Below are 10,498 nucleotides of genomic sequence, written 5' to 3'. Positions count from 1 at the left end.
TCCCCACTTTTGGCCACAGGGTCATGCCTTCAGGTCAGGGTGACCAAGGCATCCATATTTTCATGAGCATTGGCTGGAGCCCTTGGCATGGACAGCACGAGCTTCCTGCTCCCATCCCTGGAGAGGTTTGGGAGTTATGGCCTGAAAGCTCCCTCCCCAGTATTGGGGATGTTGGAAAAATAACCAAATGTCTCTGCAGATTAGGGTTACTTTATGAATGGAATTATTTTAGGCTTTTTGAAATCTCCCGGAAGTGGAACTAAAAACATGAGAAGATGGGCAGGCCACGGTGGCTCAGTTGGCAGAGTTCTTGCCTGTCATGCCGGAGACCCGGGTTCAATTCCCGCTGCCTGCCTGTTCTAGTTTGCTAGCTGTGGAATGCAATATACAGGGAATGGAATGGCTTTTTAAATGGGGAATTTAATAAGTTGTTAGCTTACAGTTCTAAGACCGAGAAAATGTCCCATTAAAACAAGTCTATAGAAATCGCCAATCTAAGGGAGATTAGATCCAGGGAAAGATACCTTGGTTCAAGAAGGCCAATGAAGTTCAGGGTTTTTCTCTCAAGTGAGAAGGCACATGGCAAACACAGTCAGAATTTTTCTCTCATCTGGAAGGGCACATGGTGAACATGGCATCATCTGCTAGCTTTCTTTCCTTGGCTTCCTGTTTCATGAAGCTCCCCGGGAGGCATTTTCTTTCTTCATCTCCAAAGGTCGCTGGCTGGTGGACTCTGCTTCTCGTGGCTGCATCATTCTGCTCTCTCAGAATCTCTTTTTTCTCCAAAATGTTTCCTGTTTTATAGGATTCCAGTAAACTAATCAAGACCCACCCAAATGGGTGGAGACATGCCTCCACCTAATCCAGTTTAATGACCATTCTTGATTAAATCACATCTCCAGGGAGATGATCTGATTACAGTTTCAAACATACAACAATGAATAGGGATTAGAAGAAACAGCTGCCTTTACAAAATGGGATTAGGACGAACACATGGCTTTTCTAGGGTACATACATCCTTTCAAACCAGCACACTGCCCACGCAAACAACAACAACAACAACAAAAGACGTGAGAAGATACTCTGCCTGACTCCCAGGGCACAAATAATAAGTCTGGCTACCGGAGGCCTATGCCACTTTGGAGCTGCTCTGGCGGCAGTTTGCGTATTACAGTCCAGAGGGGGGACTGCCTGAATGAGAAAGACCACATATTCTGAACCCCCAATTGGGATGTTGGGGATGAGGCAATAGAACATTAACATGGACTTTGGGATTGGGGGGACCTGGGTTCAAACCTCTTTTGCTATTTGGTACCTATACGCCCCTGGCCAGGTTGCTTGGTCTTACTTATGAAGCCTGTTTCCTTATCTAGAAAGTATAGATGCAGATCGTACTTTTCTCATTTGGTTTCTGAAGGACAAAGTAAGGCCATACGGATATGTGAAGTAGAGAGCACTGCATCTGGCAAGCTGATGATAATGAGGATGATAATGAAGAATGCCTGGGTATCTGAGGACAGGCATTTAAAAAAAAATATTTTATTGAGATATCTTCATGCACCATACAGCCCACCCAGAGTATACAATCAATGGCTCACAGAATTATGGCATAATTGTATATTCATCACCATAATCATTTTTAGGACATTTGCATCACTCCAGAAAAAAGAAATAAAGAGAAAAAAGAAAAAAAAAAAAAGCATCCATCCCTTATCCCTTACCCCTCGTTCTCACTGACCACTAATATTGTAAACTAACCACATTTTTACCCCTTTAGCCCCCCTCACCATTATTTATTTATTTTTACTGAGGACAGGTATTGACAAGGGAGGTGGCTCTGGGCAGGAGCTCAGCACTGTATCCTCCTTCAACCAAGGCTTCCCACTTGCTATTACCTTGGCGAAGTCCTGTCATTTGGGGAAGATGACCCCGGGGAAGGAGGAAAGACCTCCCCTCTTTCTGAATTATGCACCCAGCAGCCAGCTGCTGACATTGCAGGCTCCAGAAGCCCAAGCTGGCTCACACCCTGCAGAAAGGGTGAATGTCCACAGCTCCCTGCCCAGAGCACGATCAAGCAGGGCCATTGTCTCTGGCCTTTTTCAGAGGTCTGATCTCAGGGCATCTATCTGGGTACACTTTCACATGCAGGAACTTACTTAGCTCTCTGCGCCACATGTGAAGTAAGGATTCTGTCTCTCTGGTCAATAAGGAGGAAATAGGTACAGGATGAATGAGTAATGGGAGACAGAAGAGACAGGCAGGGAGGAGAATCTGCTCCAGCTGCCAGTTCCCTGTTGCTGTGACCACATCACCTGGGCAGTGTAGGGGGCACAGAACACAGGCTTTGGAGCCACTCTTTCTGCGTCTTGATCCTGACTCCACTTCTTAGGTGCAGTAATACCTTAGACGAGCAACTAGTTATTCTGAGCCTCAGTTTCCCCATCAATAAAATAAGGAAAACAATAGGATCTACCTTCGAGTGTTGCTTTGAGGACAAAACCTGGCACACAGGACGTGCTTAACGTTAGGTCTCATCAGGGACTCGGGAGCCCATAGGTCGTGGGAGATGCTGGTGGTCCATTGGCGGGGGCTACAGCACCCCCAAACTCACAGGCCTCACCTGCCACCCCAAAACTCACCTCGATAGGGGCTTGGCTTCAAGGACCCTTTCTCCTCTCTACATAAAAAACACAAAGGGCTTCTGAGTTCCTGGGTCCTTGGCAGCCTGATTCTCCAGCTGGGCTGAGTTGGCCTCCAGCTTAGACTCCCTGTTCTGCAGTTTTCTTACCTGTAACATGGAAATGGGAGATTGAAGTTCTACTCACTGCCTGTAACCTGTCCTGTATAAAGGCAATGAGCTATTATTCAGGCTTCCTGTCCTGCCTAGGCAGCGATGCTCACAAGAGCAATGTCTTGGGAATCACTGGAGCGTCTCCTTCCCTGAGTGTGGACATTTGGAAGGCTGGCTGAGGAGTTAGCCAGGCTGAAGCCATCCCTGGTGCTCTGCGGCTTGGTGGCTTCTGATCGGGTTGAGGCTGAAGAACTATGGATCAATACCGCCCTCTGGTGACCTTCTCTTTAAAAGCAGGCAGTAGAGTTCCAGACTTGGGTGGGATTTCAGAGCAGACCAGGGGCTTTCAGGTTCCTTTAAGGAGAGTAGAAGACCATGAACGAGTTAAGTGCCAGGATCCCAGGACGAACAGCAGCTTCAAGGAGGAAACGTGTGTCTGGGATCAGGCCTTATCTCTGTGCAACGGGAATGGTGGGGACTGGGTTGAAAATGGGGGAAAATGTTAGAAGGCAGAATCCACTCGGACAGCCCTAGATTCAAATCAAGCTCCTCCCATTACACATGTTTCTTGAGTAACTTGAAGTGATCTAAGCTCATGCTTCTGGCTGTGCAACTGTAAACTGGATAACCGGGGTATCTCCCGCCGAGGCTTGTTGCAAGGACTGAATGAGATGCCATAGGACATGCCTCTGAAGCCATGCCTGGCAGCGGTTCACTCCTTCATTCATTCCGTAAATACTGATCGAATGCCCTCACAGCACCCGCTCTGGGCTGGGTGCTGAGGATGTTATCGTGGTTCCATAGTGCTGCCCAGTCTCAGGTCAGGCTCCTGTGAGTTTTGCCATTTCTGTGAAGCATCTGTAGTTTTATCTACTGATGATTTTTTTTCCCCATCGGCTCACTCACTTTCTCTCTCTTTTGCTTTTACTTAATGAATTTATTATTTTCGAGATAAATTCCACATGATTTCTGGAAATGGATAATCAGTAATCAGCACCATTTGCCATAAGTAAGAAGAATTCTTATTTATTCAGAGCTTTTCCCTGCGCCTGGCACAGCCTGAGTGCCTTATACCTGTGCTATCTCATTCAGTCCACAGAGCCACCCTAGGAGGTGAGTGCTGTGATTATCCCTGTAGAGTGGGACAGTTCTCCAATGGAGAATCGGAGCCACTGCGGACTGTCTGCTGAAGGTCCTGGCCAGAGGCTTGCTCACTCTTTGTCAGGAAATGAGATCAAGTGGTAGAGAGGTGATGAAAACCCACCGGCAAAGAACCGAGGCTTTCTCCTTGGGGAAGGTAAAAGGACGGGGAGAAAATACAGCCGTAGGAGAGAGCAGGTGATTTGGGGATCTGGGCTGGGCAGGCCCAAGTCATCTCCTGGAAACATGCCACTTGGCTGCCAGCTCTGCAGAGCCCGTGGCATAAAGTCACTTCCGAGCTGTGTGATCCAGGACAAGCGTCTTTTCCTCTCTGAGCCTGCGTTCTCACCTTTAAAAAGAATGGTGATAGTCTATACTTCAGAGGGCAGTTTTGAGCACCAGAGTTTTTTCATGCAAACTACTAGGAACTGTACCTGGCACATAGTATGAACACAAGCATATTGCCTCTCAAAGTGCCGGGTCCTCAGCATGGTGAACCTGGCCCCCACTTACCTCCCCTGTCCAGTTCCTGTCCACTCTCTGCCTGCTTCCATGAGCTGTCACCACACGGACTTGTCATTCTTGCTCAGACCTATGCCTGTCCACTGGCAGGACAACCTTTTTCTGGGATGCCTTTCTCCCTCTTCTCATCTGGAGAACTCTGACTTACCCTCCAACGCCAGCTCAAACGCCACCTCCCCTGGGAAGCCTTCCAGGCCACTGTTTGCCCCTGCTGTGCTGCCTCACACCTGGAGCAGCCTTAAGGCTCATCACGGGTCAAGCTTTTCTGTGATGATCGATTGATTACCCAGAGCCCCTAGAGGATAGGATGCTGTTTTCTTCTGGACTTTGGACAAGTCCTGGCATGAGTGTGAAGACGTGAAAACAAAGCTGGGTGGTGTTTCCTTCACCCTCATTTGTCATGTGGAAATTAGGACAGTGTTCCAGTTTGCTAGCTGCTGGAATGCAACACACCAGAGACGGATTGGCTTTTAATAAAAGGGGATTTATTTTGTTGGTTCTTCAGAGGAAAGGCAGCTAACTTTCCACTGAGGTTCTTTCTTACGTGGAAGGCACAGGATGGTCTATGCTGGTCTTCTCTCCAGGCCCCTGGGTTCCAACAACTTTCCCCGGGGTAACTTCTCCAAAGGCCTGGGCTGAGCTGCAAGTGCTGACATGAGGAATGCTGAGCTGCTCGGCTGTGCTACATTGCGTTCTCTCATTTAAGCACAAGCCAATTAAGTTAAATGTCACTCATTGCAGCAGACATGCCTCCTAGCCAACTGCAGATGTAATTAGCAACAGATGAGGTTCACCTACCATTGGCTCATGTCCACAGCAACAGAACTAGGTGCTTTCACCTGGCCAAGTTGACAACTGAATCTAACTACCACAGACAGTAACAGGTACTTTCCAATGGGTCACGTTTCATCTGCTGGAGCTTCTGCAGTAGTAATTGCCCACGTCCTCCCACTTGCATGTGTCCCCCCAGGTCCAGCTGGGTAGATTTCCATATGATTACCCCAGGCCCTGAAAGCAGCGTTCCCGAGGTCACCAGAAACCACATCTATTCACACGTGGTCGTGCTTACTCACAGGGGAAGGCCAGGGAGCCAGCGTTCATTGGTTCAAACTTTTGTCAATTAATGGTAATTTTTTCCTTAACATTTAATACAAACCATCTTATTTCTTTTGAATTTTGAGCTCTTTTTAAGATCTGTGTGAATTTTTGGATTCCATCATAAGGACAAACTTTTCATAAAATATACTTAGCTCAATATACTTTGCTCTCTTCCCAATCTCATGAACACCATAAATAACCTTGTGTAATTTAAGCATTTTCTCACTGGAGTCATTAAGAGTCAAATAGAAGAAAAACAATATAGTCAATTGTGCTTATAAGACATAACACCTACAGGCAAACAGAGGCATTCATATTTTATAATCGCTATTAAAGCTTTGCAGAATGGCGCCTGCTCTGCGGTTTGTTGATTATTCCTCTTGCCTTTTTCTGTGCTCTGTCCTGACTCCCAGGAGAAGCCCTCCCAATGGCCCCTGCCCTGTCCCCTTCAAGAGAATGATAACTTCCTTCACCCCAAATGCTTCCCTTCTTCACCTAACCCACACGCTTCCTTCGAAAGCCTGCTGCTGGCAAGACTCCTCCTAAGGGAAAATTTGGCTTTGGAGTTGTTCGCTTTTGCAGCTTAGTTAAGTCTCATTTCCCGCCCTGCTCCCCCACCCCGCCCTGAGACTTCCTCCTCTCGCCTGGGGGTCTCGCCCCCTACCCTAAAGGTCTTGCTCTCAGCAGCCGCGTTTAAACCTCTGACCCCACACCTAGCGGCACTGGCCAGCGCTGGGCCCCCACGCAGGGGCCCATGGAGGCCAGGCTGAGGGTGCCTTGTGCGGACCCGCTGCCGCGGCTGGCTCCGGGCAGGAGGCTTCCCGTTCTTCAGCTCTAAATCCTGACGATCTCTGAGCGCGAGGACGGGAAACTCTCCACGGACTCTTCCCGGGTTATCTTCCGTTTCGGGAAGGGGAAGTAAGAGTTACCCTGGACTCAGTGTCTTGGGAGTAGTACTCCACTTTGCCCAAAAGCCAGCGAGTTCTGTGGACGAGAATGTTTTTCCTTCCTGCCATTAGCAAACGTGCGTCTCCTTAAGCAAGTCAAGCAGCTGAGCCAATGGCAAGCGGGGCCCCGGCTAGTGGGCGGGTCTTACGGGTGAATCGACCAATCAACAAGGAGCCTTCACTTCCGCTCAGGCGCGAGGCGCGCTACTTGGGGAGCCGACGTCTCCTTGAGTGTCCATGCTGGAGGGGTTGAGCCTTGCGGCATGGACCTGTGGGGCGGAGGTGGGAGGGTCGGGTGGACCCCGAGAGTCCGGGACCTCAGACTGTGACACGTTTTGCCTGTTTGATCAGTGCCTGAGACAGGACACATCTCTTGGACGTTTCCCGGAAGACGGTTTGGCTGGGACCCAAAGCAGTCAAGTCTGGTGTGGATGTGAGTGTGAGTGTGTGTGTGTGTGTGTGTGTGTGTGTGTGTGTGCAGCTGCCGCCAGCCGTGTGTGCCCTGAGAGTGTGTGTCTCCTGCTATGGTGATTGGGATCAGGGAGGGCAGGAGGGTGGTGCCACTTCCAGCTTTGTCTACTGTCACCACTAAATAGACCTCTTTTGCCTGTTTTAAAAGAGTCTCTTTCTAAGAATGCCTAGTTTGATCAGTCCACAGGGGCTGATTTAGGAAGAATTGGGAACATCACTGTCCATGGCCTTGACTTAGTGGCCATCTGGCATTGTCCTTTGTTACAGATGAAGATATGGAGTTCAGAGAGCTCAAGTTCCTTTCCCAAGGTCACAGTCCTCTGATCACATCTCTTTTTGAATGTGCCTCCTAGTACCCTTAAAGATTTCAGAGAGAAAGGGAGCTAAACCATCAGTTTGGGGGGCTGTGTGTTTCCCTCTGCACACCAGTTCTTCAGATCAGAATCCTAACTCACTCTGCAAAAAACAACCAAAATGTGATGGTGGTGGTGGGTGTTTATTAGCCTCCCTGTTCCCAGCAAGCGTTCTGGACACAGGCTGAAATGAAAGAGTGAAAGAGAGATGAGGGCTGAGCCTTGGTGAGGTCTTATCTGGGACGGATGATCCAATCTGTTCCAGTGTAGTGGGTTGAACACATTCTACTTGGGTCTGGGGGGTTCCACCCCTGGGGCCAGTGAGCCATTGGACAGGACTGGACCATGACTCCCCCACCACCCCTGCCCCAGGCTACTGCACAGCCAGGCTGGTCAGCACACGCCCTGAGTTTCTGGATGATCGAGATTTGAGTGGAATGCCCTATGTTAGGACACAGGATCTGGCTTCCCAAGTGCTGCCAAAGGGGCAGGATGATATAGCCTGGAAGTACAGGGGAGCTAGTTAACTCTCACACTGAGCAGTGAGGAATAGAAGATGGGATGGCCTGAGGGACACAAATTGGGCAGATAAATTCCCTCTCCTTTCCCCCTTTATAGAATGTTCCACATCCTGGAACATTCTCCATACAGTGTGTTCAGGATGTCAAGAGGAGACAGGCAGGCACATCTGCTGAGCAACCAGTGGAGCCTCTTTGCAACTTGCCATGAAGTAGTGGCCAGCACAGAGTTGCATCACCTTGAATTGCCTTCCCTTCTTTCTTGCCTCACTTCTGCTGCCTGCACACGCCCTCTCATGCACTCAGTGCTTAACATTTGGGCCGCGTTTTCTTGGCTGGTGTTTCTCAAATTTTACTGTACATGTGAATCACTCGGAGTCTTGTTACATTACAGAGCCAGAGTCAGGAGGTCTTGGGTGGAGCCTGAGATTTGCATTTCTAAAAAGCTTCCAGGTGATGCTGATACTGCTGGTCTGAAGACCACTGTTTAAGTAGGCAAGATTCTAGGGGACTTGGGTTTTAGTAATCAGTAGCAGAACTGGATTTGGAAAACAAAATATCAGAATGGAATTTTGGAGTTGCATTGTCTATGTGTCTGAAAGCAATAGAGACCCGTCCACTAGAAGTAAGTCGGAAAGTAATAACTCCTAGTGTGCAGTAGCAGCATAGTGACTTGTGCGTCCACATGTGAAATGAGGTGCAGGTGGAGGGCATAGCATTGGGCGAACAAGTAGCTGAGGCACTTAACTGGTTTCAGTATAATACTGATTATAAAAATTGTGGAGTAGAGTGGCTGCTTTAATAGTATAGGCCTGGAGAAGTCACAAATGAAAAGTGATAGTCTTGAGCAATTGAAGACCTGCTGTCAAAGTCAGAGAGTCTCTATATTCGTTTCCCATGGCTCCTGTAAGAAATTGCAACGTTAATGGCTTAAAATAACCATATCTTATAGTTCTATAGATCAGAAGTCTGACAGGGGTCTCAGGCTAAAATTAGGAGGTCAGCAGAGCTGCATTCTTTTCTTCTTCCATCTTCAAAGCCAGCATTGGGGGACTGAATCTTTCTCACACTGCATTCCCGTCTTTTCTTTCTGCCTCTCTTTTCCATTTTTAAAGACCCTTCTGACTACATTACACCCACCTGCTATTCTAGGATACGATTCCCATCTTAAGGTCAGCTGATTAGCAACCTTAATTCCATCTGCAATCTTAATTCTCCTTTGCCAATAACCTAACCTATTCACAGGTTTTGGAAATTAGGATGTGGACATCTCTGGGGACCATTCTTGTGCCTACCACTGCTTCTGTGGAAGTGTTAAAAGGGACTCTATCCCATATCGTTGCAAAAAGAATGTGCTGAAGTTAGGCCAGAATCTGTTGGTCAGGGTGATAGAGTTGCAAAGGAAACCAATGCAAAGCTGGGGATCGAGGGTAAAGGTATGTGCATGGTCCTTTGGGAGTGGACTCAAAGCACGAAGATCTTTATGTCTCTAGTTTTAATGCCCACCAGACAGCCTCCACCAAAGATCAGTCCTTCAACAATTAGGTAGACAGGATGACCAGTCCTATCAGGCAAACTTGCTCCTCAGCTATCTTGTGCTTATTCAGTGGGTCCTTGAAGTGAGTGGTCATGGTGGCAGGGATGAGTCTGACAACATGGATGCCTCTCACCAAAGGTCCATTGTTACTGCTGCATGCCCAACCTGCCCACAGCAGAGACTGACACTAAATCTGCAACATGGTGCCATTCTTCAAGGAGACCAACCAGCCACATGGCCCATTATGTTAGGATATTTTCATCTTGGAGAGAGCAGCAATTCATCCTTACCAGGATATCAAGACATCCTGTAGATATGGGCTTGTCTTCCCTGGCCCACGGTGCCTCTACCAGCACTACCGTCTAAGGGCTTACAGAATGACTTATTCCATTGTGGTAGTCCATAAACATTGACTTGGACCAAGGGACTCATTCTCAGTAGGAGGCATGGCAGTGGGCTCAAGGCCATGAGATTCCCTTGGGTTTTATCATGTACCCCGTCACTCAGAAGCAGCTTACCTCTTGGAACAGTGTCCCAACCCTAGGCTCAGCCAAGGCACCAGTGGGGAAGAGTACCTCAAAGGGTTGGGAGCTGTCTTCCAGACTGCAGGATATGCATCAAACCAATGGCTGACATATTGGACTCTGTCTCCAAAAGTTAGAACACATAAGTCTGGGAGATCTGCTAGAAGTTGAAGCAGCATTTCTTGTACTTCCCACCCAGTGACCGACCTGCGGACTTGATCCTCTTTGTCCCTGCAAGCTTGGGCTTTGCAAGGTTCAAGGTTCTGGTCCCCAAGTGGGGTGGAAGAATCATTGAGGGCTCCACTGAGCTGGGTCTGTGACTACCACCTGATCACTGGATCTCATGCTTGTAGATCGGTGTGGGCTGAGGTGAATGACCCTGATTACATGAGAACCTGGGTTGTTATTGGGCAGTAGGGGAAAGAATATGTCTGGAAACAAGGAATTCATGGGGCATCTCTTAGTACTTTCATGCCAAGTAAAAACAGTCAATGGACAATTATAACAGACACCAACCAATGAGGGCAGAACAAGTAAAGGCTCAGATTCCTTGGGGATGGGAGGTCTGGGTCACCCCAACAGGCAAGCAACCCAGAC

The sequence above is a fragment of the Tamandua tetradactyla genome, chromosome 20, assembly GCF_023851605.1.
Source record: "Tamandua tetradactyla isolate mTamTet1 chromosome 20, mTamTet1.pri, whole genome shotgun sequence".
NCBI classification, from domain to species: Eukaryota; Metazoa; Chordata; class Mammalia; order Pilosa; family Myrmecophagidae; genus Tamandua; species Tamandua tetradactyla.
Note: the sequence above shows the minus strand (reverse complement) of the source record.